The following is a 23,485-nucleotide window of genomic DNA, read 5'->3' on the forward strand; positions in this document are numbered from 1 at the left end:
TCCTGTGATGACTGTTATCTTAGTCCACACAGGCTGCTGTAACAAAAATACATAGGCTGGGTGGCATAAACAACAAGCATTTATTGTTCACAGTCTGAGAAGTCCAAGATCAAGTCAACGGCAGATTTGGCATCTTGTGAGGGCCCGCTTCCTGGTTCACAGACAGCTGTCTTCTCACTGAGTCCTTGCACGGGTAGTGCTTGGACAGATTTGTATGAGAAGAGAAGTTCCTCACTGCATGAGAATGACAGAGGCTACAGTGTAGGGGCAACCATCCACAAGGGGAGGAAGGCAAGGGGACTCTCATGAGGGAGGAGGATTGGAGAGGCGGCTTATGTGACTAGCGATATGTCTCTGGGTCAGAGATCTCTGAAGGGCCATAGCAGCTGGGGACCTTAGAACCACAAGGCTCTATCTTATCAGTGGCCAGAAGATGTGGTGTCAGATTTCATCCATATTCAAAGCAGTCAGTCTCTAAATAGCTAAAAGTCCCCTTGTTTGGGCTATTTTCAAAATAATTGGATGTGTAAAATTTTGAGTGTGTTGCTGGTAGGCTTCTGAACTAATAGACCTTAGCCTGCAGTGAAGTAATACCCTGGGGATCAATACACAAAGACCATCTTTGGCTCATTTATATGCCACACTGGGCAATAATTAGCAGCCAGTGTCGCAGCAACAATTTACACACTGAATTAAGTATTAAACATTCACAATTTAGGAGGTACTCCAGCAAATGATGAGACATGTCCTTTAGAATTATACACTAGAAAAGAATGAAACCGATTTGATTAGTATTGGCAGTACTCGAGGACAGAGAATGGGGAGAATAAATTCAGCCTAGATGTCCCACAGTTTTTTTTTAGAGGTGAAATTATCACTTGCTTTTCCCCTTCTCTCCCAAATAAATCCATGGGAACTCTAATCACAGTTCATCCCAAGATGCCCAAACTGAAATGTTGCCCAATATGCTGGGGAACAGAGGTCCCCCAATGCACACTAATGGTACCTTTTAATGGCTGCTGTGTAGGTTTTCATGAAAGGAATTCCCTTCCCTTCCAAATGGAAAAGATGAAAATGTTGGATAAAATGTATTATTCTTCCATGGGTGATGTACCATTAGAATTATTTATGTCATCACAATTTAAAATGTCCCACAATTTATCTTATTCCCTCACAGAGTACATCTTCTTTGTTTTAACATAGGATGCTCCTAGAATTTGGACTCATTTCCTACAGTCGAGGAATTGATAAATATCTCAATTACTTGTTTGCCTGTAAGTCCAGAAGCACAAAAAGAGATTCTTTACAAAATGAGAGCTTAGCATATTAGAAATTCACAAGTCCCTTAAGAAGTTTCTGGAACATAGGTCATAATGTAAGATTTTAATTACTGCTTAATACTCCCTGGGATGTTTCCCAAGTTAATTTGAAGAAGTAGTTTTATTCATGTGACCCTTGACATCTACTTTTTGTTCGACAAACATTTATTGAGTACCTGCGACGTGCCAGGCACTGGGCCAGAAAATGGGGACACGGCAGTGAGCAAGTTCAACGTGATTGCTGCCCTAATGGTGTGGAGGATGATGCAGGGGTCATAAAGCTGCCCAAAACATTTGCCCCCAGAATTGAAGACTCTGACAAGGTAAGACAAAAATAAGTACCGTTACTGTTTTATTTTCTTCTAGTCTGGGCTCCCCTGAGGCTGGAACTGATTGACTCCAGTTGAAAATGCTGCTAGAGACAAAGTGCTTTTTTAAAAAAGGGAATTGATAGTTGTGTAAGCATATCACTGGTCTGAGGACTTGGCCTGAATCCAATTTGCTTCACCAAGGGCCCTGATCAGCCTCAAGGAGGCCAGTTCAGGAAATCCCACATTCTGACTTATCAAGATATTCATTTGACCTTGAAAACGTTCTTGTTGATGCTGTGCGGCTAGAAAACAAAGTATTTGAATTTTTGCATCAGTGACTCCAAATTGACACAAACTCTGTATGTTGTCTAGGATGATAAACCTCCCTAAGGTTCATTTTATTTAGTGCCTGCAGGGTTTTGTTATTCTCTGTGCTAAAAGATGACATGCAGCATGTTAATTAAAGAACCGACATCCTTCAATTTACGCTTTTCTCATCCCTTGCAATATTCCTCTTTCTCCCCCAACTCCCATCCCCACTCCTGCCATTCCCAAGAAGTGTAAATGAAAGGTTTCACAGTTTTTACATGAATAATTTTGGGGCAGATACTGTTCTTCTCATCAACTGCTTTACAGCAAAGTCAAATTGTATGCCCCGTTATGTTAAATTTTGATCTTTTTAACACAAGGAAAAATCATTTTGATAAAGGTTAATGCCTCCTTAATATTTATACACTTGAATCATATTGAAAATGCCTTTTGAAATTCTGAAATCTAGAATTAATATGACAGCGTGCAAAGACTGTGTGACACTATCTGTAATTCATTAGCACATACTTTACAATGTATTAGCATCGAATGTGGAATGCTCTGTCATGGTTCTGCCAAGCCTGTGAGTTTCATCCTAGTCTATTCCTTACCACTTTAAGGTTTTGACATGGATGTCCAGAGACAATTCGAAATGATTCTTGCAGATCAGGAGTAAATTAATTTATCCAGCAACCTGCTAGGTATAATATATTACCCTGAGAAACATGCTTACCTAGCAGCCATCCAGCATATGTTTGTCTAGTTTTGAGCAGATTTTGAGCACCAGACTGCCATAATGTGAATGAATTGTGACATGCTCCTGGTAAATTGGGGACCGCATCTGCTGTACTGCACCTGGCATGTGTCCTCCTCGCATAGTGAGTCTGCAGATGATTGACGGTCCCTGCAACTCACATCATTTTGAAATAGTGCCTGGATAACCCCACATGCATCGTCAATGGTTCCTGGAACAGATGGAAATCTAACAGTGCCATAGATTTCTTAAGTTTCTTCTTTGCTGATGCTAAAAACCTCTGGAATATTTATTCTAATGGCCTATTCTCTAGGGAATCTGAAAACAAGTCTCTGACTGACAGATACATACAGTGTCCAAAACAGTAATTTAATGGCTATCCTTAGTTTGACTATCACCTCAAATATTTAAATCTTAGCTCTTAAAAATTCCCCAATCTCCAAAATCCTTTGTCATCATAGAATATTCTATGAGTTCTCAAGTTCCCCTGAGCTTGGAAACTTTTGTAAGGAGCATAGCACAGGAGTGTATGTTTAAAAATATTTATAAGGATGTTTCTGGCTATATTATTATTCAAAAGAAAGTTGAATCATCTGAATTTTAGAATTGAAAGGGCTGCTTCATATTTATTTTTCATCTCTGTGACCAAACTATTTAGAACTGTATTACAATATTTTTTATCCATTGTGTAGTGTGTGTGCATAAGTGTATGTGTGTGAATGTCCACATGTGCATATGTGTACAGATCTTTGTGGAAGACAAAAAATACACTATTGGATGCATGAGTGTGGTCTTATCTTTCTAATCCTGGTCACCTGCACAAGTCACCTTATTCTTGCTTCCTCCCTTGAGCAATGACAGACAGCTTTGCTCTCAGCCTCATACTTGCAATGCCGCTTCATCCCTCCGGGACTGTGTTGGGACTGCTAATTTCTGCCTAATATCAATTTATACCCACTATAGTAATACAATGCTGGGTTTTAACTGGATACATTGCTGCCCACACAAATATACATTTTCCCGACTTCCTTTCAGCAGGTGTGGACAAATGACTTCATTTTAGATAATAAGACATAAATGGACCCTCCTTGAACCCCTTACATCAATCTGCTGCCTGGAACACCAACTTGATGGCTTGGACTCCAGCAGCCATCTTGTGCAAATATTGAGCGAGGTCCACAAAGTGAGCTGGAAGGAGACTTGTGCTCTGATAACTGAGGAACCTCACCAATCTTGGACTGCCTATCTTCAGATTATTTTCTGTAAGAGAGAAACAAACTTCTCTCTTGTTCAAGGCATTGTTTTTCCTTCTGTTGTATATGGGGGCAAATTGAGTCATAACTGAGGTATGAGGTAAGTATTGTATTCAGACTCTCTTAGTTGTAAATGATAGGAACCTAAGTGAAACTAATTAAAGCAAAAGAAATTTATTGGCTCAGGGAGAGATTAGTGATTCAGCTGTATCAAGGGCTCAGACAATGCCATTAACACGCTGTCCCTATCCCTATCTACCTAACTCTGTCCTTGTCCCTGTCCCTGCCTTTACCTCTATCCTTATTCCTATCCCTCTACCTCTAACTCTATCTGTATCTCCAACTGTATTCCTAATCCCATCCCTAATGTTATTTCTCTCCTCACCTCTATCTCTATGCTCACCTGTATCTCATTCTCTATCTACATCCCTATATTGATCCCTACCTCTATCTCTCCAAAAGTCTCTCTTCATATAGCAATCATGGTGGGCATCAGTAGACTCAATCTTATATTCTAGCACCTTAGCAATCCAAACAGGAGAGGAGCATCTTCCCCAGAGCTCTGGGAGCAAAATCCCAGAGAACTGCTTGATTGGCTGCCTTGGGTCATCTGCTTACCCCCAAAGTTGTGATTGATTGGGGAGAAGGGAAATGCAGTTGGCCAAGCCCAGGTCATACCCAACCATGTGAATACAACAGAGTGGGTTCAGCCCTTATTGAACTAACCACATGGAATAAGTTCTCCTAAGGAAAGAAGGCTTCCAAAAGAAGGTGAAAAAATGCCAGGCAGGCAAAATGGAAGATTTCTACCACCAATATGCTCTCTCTTTATAGATGAGGTAACTGAGCTCAGAGAGATTATTTCATTTCCCCAAGGACACACAGGAGGTAAGTCATGGAGCTGGGATTCAAATCCAGTTCTGTCTGACTCTAAAGTCTTTGCTTCTAACCACTCTGCTGAATTATGTTCCTTTATACAATACTAAAAAGTAAACACTAAACCTTCAAAATTTAACAGAAATTTTTTAAAAATTAATCTTCCCCTATTTTTGAGATGGGGCTGTGGCTATGACATGAATTGCCACCCCATATCCTACCCAACCAAGTTAAGTATCCTTACTAAAAAAGTATACTATTTTTCTGCATTGTCTGAAAAACAAACAAATAAAAACATATATGAGCCACTTCATGTCTTTAGGGATTTTATTGTTTCATTTTTCTTGAAGGCTTTATTCCTTACAGAGATAGTCCCTGCAGAGACATTTTAAATGAGACTCAGCTTCCCAATACCTTTTCATGACTGGATATAACCAAAGCAACCTTAAACTACCCAGATGGACTCCTACGTACAGTGTACTTGTCCTGGCATTGCTCTTAACACTGGACATGATTTTTTGGTTTCCCTAAGAGAATACAGGCTACCTTACCTACACACTTTCTGCATTTAAACACTCATTCATAGGAATCCTAAAAGATGTAAAACATCCCACATCAATATTAAGGAATTTGGGTCCAGGGAAAGAGCTTAGAGATCATTAAACCTAATCATCTCATTTTACAGATGAGAGAAATGATATGCAGAGGTTGAGTGGCTTGCCCAAAATCATTCTACTGGTTTGGCAGAATCTGAGGCCCTACATTTTCCAGTGCTTTGTCTGACATTGTACCGTTACCCACACTGGCCCACATCTCATTCGCCATGCTCCGTTAGGTCTTCCCCTCCAGGACCTGAGATACAACCTCCCTGAGACTTTGTGGGCCAGAAAATTCAAGCTATAAACTTTTGTCCTTGCACACTAGCCATGTGATTAATATAAAGATGAGGCAGATACAATCAAATTCCAAGGAATTTAAAAGTGCCGTTGAGAACTGCCAGGAGATTTTAACAGAACCCATACTTGATGGATTTAAGTATGCCTCTTGAATCTTATACAGAAATTCATTTTCATCATAGAACAAATAATCCCACACTGTAGCAATAGAAATGAAAGAAAGAAAGAAAGAAAACTGTGATAAAAGAGTGACAATAAGTCCTTGCAAATGACTGTTAAAAATTGTCCAGATAATCTGGTATGCTATTTTTCTATCACAAAGCATTTCTTTTCTCTCCCTTTTAATAATCCCCTTTCTGAAGCTGTTTAAACCTCATCAAATTGTCATGTTGTCACGGTAGCCTCATCTCCAAATGTGAATTAACTATGTGTTGACTTGAAGGAGCATGATTTTCTTATAAAGTGTTATGCCAATATCTCTAGTGAGGACATTTGCACTACTTTGAACGCTCTCCGGTAATAAAATTCTATTAATCAAAGTCTGTAAAGCTTCAAAGGATATCTTCATGTTAATGTTCAGAAACCTAAGTGGCTTTTTTCAACTTCAACAATTTCACTAGAATAATAGAGTTCTATAGTGGTGACTCACATCCTTTAATGAAGGTATTTGTCAGAATTAGGTATACTGGGACATATGTTCTAATTCTGTATACCATAAAACATGTTCTAGGCTTACTTTCGCTTAAGTTCAGAAATGCAAGACCAGGGGCCAGCCCCATGCCCGAGTGGTTAAGCTCACGTGCTCCGCTTTGGCGGCCCAGGGTTTTGCCTCTTCGGATCCTGGGCGCAGACATGGCGCCGCTCATCAGGCCATGCTGAGGCAGCATCCCACATGCAGCAACTAGAAGGACCCACAACTAGAATATACAACGATGTACTGGGGACTTTGGGGACAAGAAGAAGGATCAAAAAAAGAGGATTGGCAATAGTTGTTAAAAAAAAAAAGAAAAAGAAAGAAAGAAATGCAAGGCCAGGCTTATAAGAGATTGACTATACCCTCTTAGGCCAAGAATGGCAAATAGTTTTCATCTGGAGACCAACTCCAATATACCTAGAAATAGATACTGGGAAGGATTATGGGTCTGTTTCCAGGCTCTGGAGGGAAAGAGAGCTGTTATCGATTAGTAATGTCTCCCATGGACAAAAAAGGGAGAGGTAGCACTGTGTGGTGCATTTATACTCTCCAAAAGATAGTTCTTACGGTTTTTTTGTTTTCTTTCTCTTTGTTTCAATTTTAATTTTTATCAAATGAATATATGTACATGATTAGAAAGTCAGATAGTCATGGTTAGAAAGCCCAGGAGGAAGACAAAGGCTTATAATAACAAACAGTCGTTTTCTGAGGGACATCTTCCCACTCCTGACTTTCACTCCCAGAGGCAACCATTTGAAGTTCTTTAGCTATTCTTTCGGTATTTGCCTCTATAGTTCTCAGGGTTGTTACTTGCAAACAAAAATTTGACTCAGGACATTGGGTAGACTGGGGATGCTAAGCTTCCAGGAAAAATGGTTAAAACCATGCAATAGACTGTCCTGAGAAGGAAACACAGTCTACCACTACAGTACTTGCCCCACTGATGCCATTTCTGCTCTGCAACTCAGCCTTGTGGCTGCCCTCCAAAGCTGAATGATTCTGCCACAGCCCTCACCAGCCAAATGTTTTCCATATGGGACCCCTTCCTCAAGTCACTCACTTCTAAGTCAAAATCTCAAGGGAGTGAGTCTGGTGGGGGAGCCCAGGTCACATGTGTCTGTGCTGGCTGCAAGGACACCGGAACAGAATTTTTGTATTTATTTTGGGCATACAGGGCTTATATAGCAGTAAATTTTCCAAATACAATCGAGCGTTGTTCAAAAGAAACTGGACAGCCTGAAAAGAAATGACTAATGTCTACCACAGCTTTCTAATGAACAAGTTTATTCTATTTTTTAATTTTGTATTTTAGATATTATCTAGGCTATGCCCACTGTTAAAGGTACATCATAACTCCATGAACACACACACAGACTTCTCCTCCTTCATCCACCCATATGGATATATGATACATGATATGATAACTATATCATATTTTTGATAGATCAGTATTTGGGTTTGCATTATTCTGTCTATGTAAACATTATTTTTATCTGAGCCAAGTACTTTATTATATTTCTTTCTTATATAATATTATGTTGCCCTGGAATTAATAATTACCTCTTTTTTTATTTGATAGTTTTCTATATACTTATCATTAATATATTTTAAATTTTATTCTAGAATTGTAACTTCTTGTATGATGTTTTAAAATTTCTAAGAGGTCTATTTTGTTTTCTAAATGTTCTCTTTTTATAACTTTCTTGTGTGAGTGTCATAGATGCAATGCCTTTTCTTATTTTCCTGAAGATAATTGTAATTGTTTTTCCATTCTGCTTCCTACATTGTTTCATGTGTGTCACCTTTTTCGATTTGTTTTGGTCTCTCTGACATTAAAAGTTTTCCCTAAAACTCTCATCATTGTTATTTTGGATCATATTTAAGAAAGAAGACCTAAAATTATGAGAGAGTAGGGCTTATTAAAGACGGCTTCACTGAAGGATAATTGAGTAGAACACAGCTATTTCACTGGGTGACTCCTATGTGTCAACATTTTGTTTTGTTTTTCTCATTTTTCTCTTTGGCTGATCACTTTCCTCAGGGAGTAATCCTCCAATCTCCTGCCTTTAAATATGGCTGGCAGCATTCTAAGAGCTGAGCCATGGAAGAGGTTGTTTAGAATAAAGTCTTTCATTTAGTTCTCCTGTTGTATTTTGGATTTTTTTTTTAAATTTTAATTTTTTGCTTAGGAAGATTTGCCCTGAGCTAACATTTTTTGCCAATCTTCTTCTTTTTGCTTGAGGAAGATTCACCCTGAGCTAACAACTGTGCCAATCTTCCTCTATTGTGTTTGTAGGTCGCTGCCAGAACATGGCCACCAATGAGTACTGTATATCCGCACCTGGGAACTGAACCTGGGCTACCAAAGCAGAACACGCTAAACTTAACCACTAAACCATGGGGCCGGCCCACAGTTCCCCTGTTTTGGCTGTTGTTCTCCTGTCCTCCTCTCTGCCGAATGTCCTAAGTCCAGAGCCATCTAGTTTGGCATCTCCTGAGAGTAATCTTCTAATTTTCTGCCAGATTCAAGAAAAGGCAGTTGCCTAGCTGGGGAGTGGTACTGAGGAGAGGATATGGGTAATAACCTACATCCTATGTAGATTTTCCATCAACTCTCTTGTTTTCTTCCCTACCTGTTACCCTATATTCTGAAGTGCTTGGTGGATTCAATTCCTGAGCTTTTTTTTGAGGAAATCCCCATCATGAGTTGACATGCTTCATAGCTTTAGCCCTTGAGGGCTTAGATTTCAGTTTCCTCTGGTCTGTGGAGTCAATCATCACTCATCCATCTGCTTTCCAGCTTCCCAAATTACACTACTGATGTCTTCTTCCCTCTTCTCTCTCTCTCCATCTCTAACTCCCTCTGCCCTGCTTCTCTCTCACTGTTTTTGTGTGGGTGTTTAATCCTTTACTGACACTGTAGTGGAGTTTCAGGAGAGAAGAGTAGGTAAAGCATGTTTCAATCTGCTATATTTCCATGTTAATCAGAAATCCTTTGTTATACATTCTTTCTTAAAATCTTTTTAACATTTGCCCTGTAGTACAACAATTTCACAATTTTCATGGCTGATTTTATCCACTTTTAACAAATCAGATCTTCAGTAGTAAACAACTGGTTTTCCTGTTGGGCATTTGATTGTTATGTTGAGACTTGGGGCAAGGCCTCATCTCCATTCTCATCCGATCTCAATTCAATGTTTATGGCTAAATGCTAAATCTCTCCCTTTTATGTACAGTTGCAACTTTCTAACTATATAAGCAACACATGCATGTTTATTTTAGCGAGTTTGGAAAACACAGAAAAACACAGAGGAAGTAAAAAAAAATCACTCATAATCCTATCTCTTTTTCAAAGTAATATGTAAAACTCACTCCTCTTCTCCTTAGTCCCATTAGGCTCAGTTCGAAACACCTACCATACCTCTGTAAACACTGTCAACATTTTGGTCTGTAGGTGTCTAGAAATTTTTATGCTTATGCCTACATATGCAAGGTTAGATTTGCTTCTCCCAAAATGTGGGATCATGGTATACATATCGTTATAAAACTTGCTCTGTTCTTTTTCATTTAATGATATATCCACAAGATTTTTCTAAGTTAGTATTTTTTGACATACCTCATTATTTTTAATGGGTATTGAAGTTGGTTTAAAATACACTGATAAAATAAAATAAGCCCACTAATTCTTGATATTCCTCTCCAAAAGGCAGAGACAAATTTCCCTCTCCTGAGTGTGGGCTGAAGTTAGTGACTCACTTCTAATGAACAGAATATGGTGAAGTGACAGTATGTGACTTCTGAAACTAGATCATAAAAGGCATTGCAGCTTCCCCTTTATTCTTTCTCAGATCACTCACTCTGGGAGAAGCCAGGTCTGTGTCATGAGGACACTCAAGCAGCCCTAAGGAAAGGCCATACGCCAGGGAACTAAGGGCCCCTGCCAACAGCCAGTGAGGAACTGTGGCCCTCTGCCAATATACTCATGAGTGAACCATCTTGGTAGTGGGTCCTCTGGCTCCAGTCAAGCCTTCAAATGAAAGCAGCCCTGACTAACATCTTGACTGTAATCTCCTGAGAGACCCTGAGCCAAGATTACCCAGTTAGGTTGCCCCTTGATTCTGACCCACAGAAACTGTGATATACAGGTGTACTTCATTTTATTCATTTTATTGCATTTCACTTTATTGTACTTCAAAGATATTGTGCTTTTTATAAGACCCTCCACCAGCAAAAAGATGACTGAGGGCTCAAATGATGGTTAGCATTTTTTAGCAATAAAGTAGTTTTTAATTAAGGTAATACTTTTATTAGACATAATGCTACTTTGTATACTTAATAGACTACAGTATAGTGTAAATATAACCTTTATACGCATTGGGAAACCAAAAAGTCCGTGTAACTTGCTTTATTGTGATATTCACTTTATTGTGGTAGTCTGGAACCAAACCCTTGATAGCTCCAAGATATGCCTGTAATCAGTGGTTGCTATAAGCTGCTATGTTTTGGAATAATTCGTTACACAGCAGTAGATAACTGATACTGATTTTGGTATCTGGAAGTTGAGTGTTGTCATAATAAATACCTAAAAGTATGGAAGTGGCTTTGGAACCGGCTAGTGGAAAAAGGCTGTAAGGGCTTTGAGGAAGAGTGTTATTAACAGTCTAATGAAACTGTTAATAGAAACCTGATGGCCATAGCGAGGTTGTGGGTGAGGGCTTAAAGGAAAGTGAGGAAAAGCTTTTTGGAAACTGGAGAAAAAGGGATCCTTTTTATGTAGTGGTAGAAAGTTTAGCAATATTGTCTCCCATGGCAATGTGGAAAGTAGAAAATGTACCTAAATGAACTAGCTAAGGAGATTTCCAGGTCAAGTGCTGAAGGTGCCACCTGGTTTCTTCTTGCTGGTTATAAAAGAATGTGAGAGTAACTAAAGGAAGGATTGTTAAACATGAGGCCAGATCTTGATGGTTTTGAAAATTCCAAACCTTTCCAGATGGCAAACAAAGTTAAAATTAAGAAATAGCTTCCCAGGAAAGATCAAATCCAGGGAACTTTCAGGAAAACATGGTCTAGAGATGAGGCTGAAGGTGTAGCTATAAAATACCTTGTTTATGACCTCAGAGTGATCTAAGATGGTGGCTCAGAGAACTGTTCAAACCATAGAGCTTCGAAGAAGCTTAAGGACATTGCCCTTCAATAATTCAGCAGAAGCCCAATGTGGGAAGAACTTACCCCGAAGAGATTTGTGAGTGTGGCTTTTGTCTAATGAAGTGAGCCTCAATAAGAGTCATAGGAAACACACAAAATTTCTAAAATAGTTACAGCTACAGAAATACCACCAGTTTATAATTACAGAAATACCACACAATAAGAAGAGGCATGTGGAACCCCAAAATATTACTGAGAAAACTACACAGCTCCAAAACAGGCTACCTTTCAATGAAAAGGAAAGGAATCAGAAGAGGAAACGAGAATCCAGAGGGTGGAGCTGAGAGCCATGGAGAATCACCCCTCAGCAGGAGTAGGACCGAGTTTGAGTCAAGAAACTTCTCCTATATGGCCAGGTGAATTTCAGAATTGCTATAGAACAGTACTTGCTTTGGCCCTCCCATTTTTCCTTTTTTTGAACAAGAATGTCTAGAGTGGGTGTCCTGTGCCTGTCCCACATATGTGTATTAGGTGTGTATGTGAGCAGATAACTTGTCTCTAGCTCACAGGGCTAGAGATGGAAGGAGTTGTACTCAGGAGCTGCATTTAAGGAATGACACCTGAGAAGCCCCAGGCACACCTGGATCTGATTAAGATGATGTATTTCTGGACTTTAAGCTGATGCTGTTAAGTGTTGAGACGTGGGGTTGGGGTGGCTGGGTTTGGAGGGCTGAGTATATTTTCTACATGAAAATAATTTTAGTAATTTGTGGCCAAAGGACAAGTTAAAATAGTTTTTAAATATGTCTACGAATCATTCAACATTCTCCCTTTCAAAAAGTGGAGACTAATTCATCTCCCCTTGAGCTTAGACTGGACTTGGTGACTTGGGGCTAATAGAATATTGCTGAAATGACAGTGTGTGACTTCTGAAACTAGGTCATAAAAGGCATTGCAGCTTCTTTCTTGCTTTCTCTTAGACCACTCTCTCTAGAAGAATCTAACTGCCATGTCATGAGGATGCTCAAGCAGCTCTCTGGAGAGGTCCATGTGGTCTATGTGGAGAGGGATTGATTCACTCTGCCCACAGACATGTGGGTGAGCCATCTTGGAAGCAGATCGTCCAGTCCCAGACAAGCCTTTAAATGACTGCAGTTCTGGCCAACATCTTGACTGTAATCTTTTTTTTTTGAGGAAGATTGGCCCTGAGCTAACATCCATGCTCATCTTGGTCTATTTTATATTTGGGACACCTGCCACAGCATGGCTTGATAAGTGATGTGTACGTCTGCACCCAGGATCCGAACCAGCAAACCCCAGGCCGCCAAAGCGTAATGTGCAAACTTAACCACTGCAACCAGGCTGGCCCCTTGACTGTAATCTTTTGAGGAAGATTAGCCCTGAGCTAACATCTGCCACCAATCCTCCTCTTTTTGCTGAGGAAGCCTGGCCCTGAGCTAACATCTGTGCCCATCTTCCTCTACTTTGTATGTGGGACGCCCACCACAGCACGGCTTGACAAGCGGTGCGTAGGTCCACACCTGGGATCTGAGCTGGTGAACCCCAGGCTGCTGAAGTGGAAACTGCAAACTTAACTGCTGCACCACCGGGCTGGCCTGACTGTAATCTTTTAAGAGACCCTGAGACCAGAACCATCCAGCTAAGCCACAACCAAATTCATGGCACATAAAATCTGTGAGACAATAAATACTTGTTGTTTTGAACTACTAATTTCAGAGATAATTTGTTACACAGCAATACATAACTAATATAGGTATAAACTATTCTGTTCTTCTCTCCCTTGCCTTTTCTGTAATTAATAACAATGCTGCAACAAACTTCTTCGTGTGTATATCTTTATGTGCTCAATATATTATTTCTGTAGCATAAATTCTTAAAATTGGAATTTCTGGCTATGCACATTTTAAATTTAGATGGATATTGTCAAATTACCTCCCCAAAATAATTGTAGCAATTTACACCCTCCCAAACAGTGGATGGTGCCTTTATATCTTTGACAATTTTAAATGTTATTAGTCTTTCTAATTTTTCTTAATCCTACGAGAGAAAGTATCTGATATTTTTATTAATCTGTATTTCTTAACTTTTGGTAAAGGAGAGCATCTTTTTGTATGTTTATGGCTTGAAAAAGCACCTTGCTAATTTCAGGTAAAATTTTCCTCACGTGCTCTTGTCCCTTGATCTTTCCTCTTCTACAATGCCTAGCATTTAGTTCACATTACATAAATATGCAGTTTTTTGATTGGATGAACGATGGAATAAATGAAATTCAGATATGCAGAAAGTCTTCATTTAACCCCATGGGCTGACTTTTAATTGGGAGAAAAATACCTTAGCAACCAATTAATTTAATTATTTTTCACTTCCCCTTTATCACTATTCAATTATCATTCAAATGTTCTCTGACTAAGCTCTTTATGACTTGTTCAGGCTAATCTGTTTCTCAAAGTGACTATACTTTTTCTCTTTGAATGTTTTAAACATAGCAGAATAGCTATATAATAAATAGTAATAATTACAATAATACTTCTAGTAACAACAATAATAGTGACGCTAATTGCAACTATTCTTGGGCACCTATTACATGACAAGTGCGTCGTATACATAACTGACCTAATTTAATCCTTTCTACAGCCCTGTAAGATTTATTATTTCCCACGATCGAAAAGAGGGGATTAGTTTTCCATGAGGGTAAATAAATTAGCCACAATCATACAGCTATTAAGTGATACAGCTGGGATTCAAACTCTTGACTGTCTTGACTGTCAAATTAAAAGCCCGTAATCTTTCTGCAATGCTCAGCTGACTGACTTAGAAATAAACCATTTATATAATTGTCTTCCCACACTGTATGTCCAAAGGAAAAGGAGGGTTTGAGAAAAAAAATTGCACAATTTTAAACGATAAACATTGAAATTCTATGTTTTTCCTGCCTAAAGGGAAACTGCTTACTGCTATTGATCTTTTGTCAGAAGAATGAACATTTTCCTTTCCTTCATAGTTTGAAAACTTAATTCAGCCATCAATGGGTAAGTGACTTATACCCAATTAAAGTTATACAATGCAATTTGAACATTTAATGATGAAAAGAGAAAAAAAGAAAATGTGCTTTCTTCTCACAACGATCATCAGTCTCCACCATCTAAGGATTTATGTCAAGCTGAGAAAATTCTCCCAGTCAGTTCAGAAATAAGACTGCATAATGAATTTCAACACAACACCAATGATAATGAGATTGATGCCTTCTTTACAAAGCAATTTACAAACTTTCAGAGACAATTTGGGTTTCTGGATGTTGAGGTCACCCCAGACTGAAGGAGACTATACTTTTCAGATGCCATTCCAGAATGTTCCATCAGAATGATGTAAATTTATTTTTTAGAGAAGATAACTCCCCTAAATTGTCAAAAGTGGTTTTCTAACCAGCCTTGTACAGAGTCATAGTGCTGTAGAATTCAACCACGTGGGGAGTAAACGGCACTGTACGTGAGGGCACTTTGAACTAGATTTCATGGTACACATTTCTCTGCTTCCTTTTCTGAGACATATCGAAGAGGTTTCATAATTTTAGTCCAGGAAAAGGAAACGAGAAAAATGTTTTGTTTTGTTTTTATCTTATTGAATGTGGCAAACTTATGTTCCCTCAATGCTGAACTCAGATGCTTCTTAGAACGACATTTTATTACAAGCATAACAACTCATATTCAGTAGCAACAGCAACAATGCTAGCATGCTTTACACCAGGAACAAAAAGAAGCATAACAGTGGCAACATGATGTGTCGTCTTGCAACACAAACCTAAGTAACAAGGCTGCTGGGAGTCATTTTTCTTCAACCTGCGCGTTGTTCCACATGATCATTGAAGGGTGACACTAAAATGGATAAAACGCTGGTATCTCTCTAAAACAGGTGCTGCAGTCTCCCCGCGTGACGACAGAATGTTTATTCATTAATATTTGTTTGAAGTACATCTTCATGTATCTCTAGCCCAGTTTTATTCAGCCAAAGGCACGTTAACAGTTGTTTATAGGACAACCAGAAAACATCACACTCTGAGGTACACAGAAAGTAATTCTCAATTCAAAGAAGTCATTTCAATAAAATTAAATAACAGCAAAATAACAATAATCGAATTTCCTAATCTAAAATTGTGTTCTAAATATATTTTAAAGCCATCTTCTCTTATTTTATAAACGGCTATATTGTGTTAATTTTTCACTAACATCACTATTTATAGCAGATGGGGTCTGATCTTGAAGCATTATTTATTTAACCCATTCATAATTTTTACCTTTCCTGTTTCCAAAAATAAAGGGCTGAGGCAAGTTAAAAGACATTTATGTATAACAGAATATTAAAAAATTTTAAATAATGTAGAAAGGACTTCTATTTCTGGCAGCATGTTTGATTAGAGACCCTGAACAACACTCCTTATTGAAACAAAGAAAATAGCATACAAAATATAAATATACTGCTGAGTTGGAATGAAAGACTGGAACCAATAGATTTCAAAACCCAGTGAAAGCAAGAACTCGAACAAGGGGGTGAATGCTAAAAGAGATCTTCCCGGACTGTTTCTGCTTACACTGTGATGGCTACATGCAGAAGGGCAATAGGGTATAAACCCCAGGGACAGCCCAGGCAAGGATTCCGATAAAGGACCTCTGCATAAAACTAGGATCGCCAAAGCCTACCCTCACTATGAAAGTAAATGAGGCACAGAGAGTGAAACTTCATCTATGCAACATTTTAAAAAATGATTTAGGAGGTTGGAGGGATGATCCCAGGATGAAAGGCAGAATGTGACAAAAGAATCTAACTGTAGTACAAATGGATGAAATAACCACACTGAAAGGGGTAGGGGAAAAGGTGCTGATCTAAGTAACTTTGGAAATGAGTAGAATCGGTAAGACCAAAAGCAAAATTAACTGTACATAAGTACTGTACTCTAACTGATAAAGTTGTTTCCCATAGGGTACAGGTTAACAATTCTGTTACTGCTGTACTTGTATGTTACAGTTGAATAATTAATAAATGGATGGTGGATGGTGGGAGCCAGTTTTTTACTGTTAGATTAGGAGCCTACAGACGAGCAAGGGGAGGAGGCTGGAATGATCCATGTGGTTAACGGATTAGAGTTGGAGATTACAGTGGGAACTCATGTTTAGCCTAACAAAGATATGATGGTGACATATAGAAACATTTATAGATATTTATATATACATGGATTAGTATAGATAAATATATTTCCTGCTCTGTCAGCTAAGATGGACTAGAATCACTAACACCCAAGCAGCAATGAACACATTTAGTGCCCATATCTTGCTTTCTAATTCATTTTAAATAAGAGGAGCCATAGCTCTTTGGAGAAATGGCTGATTCTAGGACTGAAGCAGGAAATATACAAAATGAACCTGGAAAATCTTATAATTCCAGAAAGTAATGAAGTGCTTCAAAAAAGCTCAACTAAGCTAATCTAAAGCCCACAATGATGAGGGAAGTTCAAAGGGACATAGAAGTTAACTGAAAGAACTCCTAATGACAACTGGAACAATTTGAGAAATAAAATAAAGTAGCTTTGGATTATAAATCAAAGTATACAATAAATATCTATGAGTCCATACTGATATAAATAAACGAGGGAGACGAGACAAGTCTTCCAAGCAGAAGAATTTCAAATAATTTATATGGATACTGTACCCTTAAGGAGGTGGTGGAGCATAACCCCCTACTCCTTAAGTGTGGGCTGCACATCATGACCTCCATCTAAAGAGTACAGTATTGGGGGGGGGGGTAACTTTAGAGTGGAGAGACCTGACAAACACTGTCTCAACCAGGCAGCGAAGATCAACACAGACAGTCATAAATCACGTTGATAGTAAGCACCCTTGATACAATGTTATGAAAACAGCAGTTCTTCCTCCCCTAAACACATAATCCCTCTCTAACCACAAGAAAAGCACCAGGCAAATTCCAATAGAGGGACATTCTACAAAACACCTACCACTTCTCAAAACCGTCAACATCATCAAAAACAAGGAAATTCTTAGAAATTATCAGAGCCAAGAGATGCCAAAGGAAACATGATAACTAAATGTAATGTGTTATCCTGGATGGGACCGTGCAGCAGAAAAAAGGACATTAGGTAAAAACTAAGGAAATCTGTGTAAATGTAGACTTTAGTTAATAATATATCAGTATTGGTTTATTAATTCTAAGAAATGGATCATACTAATGTAAGATGTTAATAATAAGGGATTTAGGGTATGTGGGAACTCTCTGTATAATTGTCACAATTGTCCCGTGAATCCAAAACTGTTCTAAAGTAAAAGGCTTATTTTTTTTTAAGTCACAAAAATGGAACAGCAGAAAACATACCTATCTTGACTTTGGTCCTGGATAAAGAAAAATTCCTTCTCTGGAAATTTGTATCATAATCTATCCCTATATATATTTTTCATTCATTCATATTACCTGTGTTGTCTGAAAAAGATCTCCTGTGAAGAATCCAGTGTAACGTGGTTTGGGGCTGGTTATGCCACAAGGCAACTCTCAAAAAAAATGCGGATCCTCTCTGGAAGAATTTAACCTCTATCCTAGCCTCAAAGAGGTCTCAGAAATATATTTTTCTCCAAATTATCTCATAGTCAAAAATCATAAAACACACATGAAAACAAGACAACATGAGTAAGAACTAGGAGTACTGGATCCCAAAATTTCAGAGATTGGAATCATGAGACACAAAATAGAAAATTACTCTGATTAATACATTTAAAAAATTTAAAACAAGCCTGAAAATTTTGGCAAAGAAATAGAAATTATAAAAAGTGACAAAGATGATTTGCAAAATAACTGAATGAATTTTTTAAAATTTCAAATTCAACAAGTACTTCTTGAGTTCCCACTATTTACCAGGGCACATACTAGATACTTTCATATATATTATCTGTTTTTATTTTGGTAACAACAAATAATTCTATTAATAACTACTAAAGTTGTAAATCTTCATCTTAAATATTTTTCATTATTTTGTCTTTTCCTTTTGATCTCGGAACTTTCTTCTGTTCTATTTTCCAGTTCACAAATTCTCTCCGCACCTGTATCAAATCTACTGTTACACACATCTGTTGTGTTCTTAATTTTGGTTATTAGTAATTTTTTCACTTTTAGAATTTCTAGTTGTTTCCTTTTCAAAAAAGCGAAAGTCACTTTTTACATTTAGTGCTCCCTACAGATTTCTTCAATCTTGTCTTTTATTTCTTTAAACACACTATCCACACTATCACAACCTTTATCTGATTCCAATATCTAAAGCTTCTGTGCTTCTATTTCTTTTTTTTTTTTTCCCCAAGGAAGATTAGCTCTGAGCCAACATCTGCCAATCCTCCTCTTTTTTCTGAGGAAGACTGTCCCTGAGCTAACATCTGTGCCTATCTTCCTCTACTTTATATATGGGATGCCTACCACAGTATGGTTTGCCACGCAGTGCCATGTCCGCACCCAGGATCCAAACTGGCGAACCCTGGGCCGCCAAAGCAGAACATGTACTCTTAACCACTGCACCATCGGGCTGGCCCCTGTGTTTCTATTTCTATGGTCTGTAGGTTCTACTGGTTTTCCCTGATGGTGTCTTATTTCCCAGTCTTGATTACATTTGAGTGTGTTCTGGTTATTGCAGTTGAGAAATTATTCTTAGGAATAATTTGAAGCCTAGAATGATTTCAATCTTCACCACAGAAAATTTTTGCTTGCTTACTCCAAGTGTCCTAATCTATCAGTACAGTACTGCCTCATTTATGCTCAAAGATTGAGGTTTTCCTGAATTACCACCAAGGTCATCCAAAGGTGGGGTGAGAGTCATTGAGAGTACTGATTTAGTTCCACTTCACCATTTTCCTGATGGCAATGCCCTTTGGTGTTCCAGCTTAATGGCAGGGACTATTTATTGACTCCGTACCTGGGGTGAGCCCAGGCTTTGTCTTTTGTCCCTTTTGCCTCAGAAGACTATGAAAACAGCTGCTCAGCTTTGTAGTTATTTCTTTCAGAGCATCACATCCTTCCCAGGGAAAAGCAGTATTGAGTGCTGGGCCCAAATCTCTGGGTTCTTGCCGTTTGCTAGATTTTGGCCCAATAACTTCTCCCTATCACGTTAGGTTGGAACCTGAAACGTTTTGACAGAGATGAGCTCTTGGGAAGAGCTGACCTACCGCTCTGAATTTGTTTTCTCCACTGGGGATATGTCACTTCAGCATTGGCCCCGCCATGCCTGATTCCAGGAAAGAAGCTATTTCATCTATGAAACTTTAGCTCAGGACTGTACAAAATCTTTGGTTCCCCTTAATATCCAAGAGTAGATGGCATTTTCAAAACCACAGTGCCAAACACTGAGGATTGATGAGAAGGAAAAGTATAGAAAAAGAAATCACTATAGCCATTTTCCAAAGAATTTGGTCTCATTTTCTGAACCTAAAATGAGACCTGGTGTTTCTAACTCCCATCTAGACGACATACTATCTTGGCACCTGGGTCCTTGGCCAGCCAGGACTAAGAGGTAAGGCCCTCCCATCTAGTCTGAATTCTCTTTGGAGAAGCAGCCTTGAGTAGGAGAAGAGACAGGACTGTGAGTCATGGCGCAGTGGAAGGCCTCACCCCGCCTGGCTAAGGGCCCCAGTTATGCATTTCTCTTCAGATGCCCAAGCTCGCTCCCAACCCAGAAAAGATTAACAAGGGCTTTGAGGGAGGAGATTTTCATAGTCTCTCTCAAACCACACCCAAATAATTTAGTATCTCTCTCATTGCATGACTCCACTTAATGAAGGGCTTTAGGTCGTTGACCAGGCACCGTATTCTAGAACTGTGCTTCCAGTATTGCAGCTACCAGTCATGTGTGGCTATTGAGCACTTGAATATGGCTCTATGAACTGACTGTGCTGTAAGTATAAACTACACATCAAATTTTGAAGATTTAGTATGGAAAAAAAAGTAAAATATCTCAATTTTTTGTATTGACTACATGTTGAAATATCTGGAATATATTGGGTTAAATAAATATATCAAAATTAAGTTCACCTATTTCTTTTTACTTTTTAAATTTGACTACCAGACTATTTCAAGCTACAGAAGTGTTTGCATTATACTTCTATTGGACAGCACTGCCTCTGGGGTGACCTTGGTTCTAAAGACTGAATCTCCTCTTCCTAAGTGGTTATTTTCACAACTAGAATATGCATTGAAGCATCTCCAGAAAATTCCTTAAACTTTCTTCCATTTATAGAAGTAGCATGCATGATACAATAAGAAAAAAAAGCCTAGGTTCTAATCTCTATTCTTGTCATTAACTATCAGCGAAATTAGTCAAATTATTTTAACTCTTTGGGTCTGAGTTTCTTTATGTAAAAAGAAGGGGTTGGACTAGGTCCCTTCTACGGTTTCTTCCAATTCTATGATTATATTATTATTATTATGTTAAAAAAATTTTCTAAAATACTTTTCATGCATAAGATAGACAGCTTTTTATTGTAACGTAGATATAATTTTCGAACCTCTTTTGAAAATGACATAAAAATAAATATCTCCCTGTTGATAAAAAGATAGACATCAAGCTAATTTATATAACCTTGCATATGTTAAAGTTGCATGTTCATTTTCTGTACTGCTATTATAAATTTTGCCATGAAAACTGCTTTGTTAATGAAGGTTTTTCATTTTTTAAGGTTCAGTCTATGGTTATGATTATTATTTACTCTATATAATTGGTCCCTTAGCTTTTCTTTCATAGATCATTCGCATTTCTCAGCCATATATGTCCCTTATACTCTCTTTTGACCATTTCTAGTTAGATTTTTTATACCTTATTCTGACCTTGCTGTGTCCTCCAATTCTTTTTCCAGACTAAGCTTTCTTGCCGCCTCTCACCAGCACCCCTTCTTTAGACTCAGGCACTTCCTGCTCTCCTCCTCCCTTTCAAAACGATTTCACCTGAAAAGATCTAATAACAGTAGGTACATTTCAGGGTAAATTCCAGTCTTTGCAGTTACTTCTTACTTGGAGGCGGGGGTGCGAGAGAGTGGGAGGGGTAGGTCTTTGCATTTTAAGCCATATGTCTCATCAAGAAATGGAAGGTTTTATTCCTATTAATTTGAAAGGGGTGTTTCTATTCCATATTTAAATTTTCTTAAAATCCATCACAGTATGTGAACTCTCACCTACCGACACTTTTCGAGCCCTGCCCACATCCATTCATTCTTGTGAAAATATGGCCTTAAATACATCTACTGGTACCTGTGCAAGATTCTGACTGCTAAGGAAGCCTTCTCCACCTTGATTTCTGAACAAGTTTGAAGAGCACTGGATTTGAAGTCAGATGATCTGGGTTCCTACCTTAGCGGCACTTGAACTAGAAGTATCATCTTGGACAAATTCTTTCTTCTCTCTAAGCCTTCGGCTCTTAATCTGTGTAAAACGAGCTATAATAACACCTCTTACACTTGTGTCACATGGTACTCCTGAGCATCTAAGGAAATAATAAACAGGTAAGTACTTACCATGGTAAAGAGCTACACAGCATGAGTGATATTGGGCATCCTGAAACTTCATTAAATTTCGTTCCTAGTTCCCTTTTTTGGATCAGAATAAATACATTGACCCATCAATTTAGACAGGAATAAAGAATATGACTGTTTTCAGAATAATGAAAAGTTTCAAGTTAAGATGAAATGCTCACTCTCTTCATTCAATCATAATATGAGAGCTATAAAACACTCAGTAGAACCAATAACCTGAGTCACGTTACACAATTTATCTACGAAACTCAATTAGTCAAGAAACAGCAAATGGGTTTTTGTGATTCAGATGGAGCCTGGAGGGAGGGATTGGGGTCAGTATTAAATTGACATCCATATTTAAGTAGCAAATTAGTGTTAATGTTATGAAAGTGGAACGCAAATAAAAGATTTTAAGAATTAAAAAGTAATCTACTGGATGTATTAGGAAGGAATTCTGTTCCTAAAATAGATGCAAGAATATTATCCGAACAAAATTCAAATGCTTAAAAATATCACTCAAGGTTTCAGTAGAAAAAAAAATGTGTATATATGTGTGTGTGTGTGTATGCATATGTATATAAACACATACACTTTTGCTATCATTTCTTTGAAATCAAGACCGTGAGACAGAGCTTCTGTCATCAATTATTGGAATTTGGTGAAAAAAGGAAAGAATTTGGAATCAGTCACTCTGGATTCCGCCGGCATTCCGCCGCTTAGGAGCTATTTCCTTGTCCCTAAGAAGGGAGGCAATGTTGCCTGCTCCGCCTAACTCACAGAGTTGTTCTGAGGACCCAATGCGCCGGATTGGAAAGACAGGTATAGTTGCTGCTGTCAACGCGACCAGAGTAGCTGTGCACTGAGCAATGCGGTTTTGAAAAATCCACTCTTCCCAGCTGGAAGACACTTTGGTGAAGAGATACCCCTAGTCTATTTCTCTTTCTCATCATTTCAAATGTGGCTAAGAGGGAGGAGGGCCAGGGGGATTTTTAAGGAACTTGGACGCATAACTCTCCCCTCCCCCCAGCTCTTCACATTTTTTTCCTTTATTTCGTTCGTTCATTCATTCAACAAATGTTTCTCCGCCCCCCGTTGGGTGCCGGACACTGGGCTAGGCAGTGAGAGCCCCAAGAGGAAAGGTGGTCTCGGAGAGCCCCGGTGTAGGGAGCAGACATTGGACGCCTAACTGCGGGACAGCGCTCACCCGGGAGCCCCGCCAGGCCGCGCCCGCCGCCGCCGCCTCCCGCCGGTCCTCCCGCCGCGGTTGCTGAGACTACTCACCCCGCCCCCCAGCCCGGCGGCAGCGATTCCGGCCGCGTCCCCATGGCAACCGGCGGCGGCGCGGCGGGCCGGGGCGGGCGGC

Source organism: Equus quagga, chromosome 14 (assembly GCF_021613505.1).
Source record: "Equus quagga isolate Etosha38 chromosome 14, UCLA_HA_Equagga_1.0, whole genome shotgun sequence".
NCBI lineage: Eukaryota > Metazoa > Chordata > Mammalia > Perissodactyla > Equidae > Equus > Equus quagga.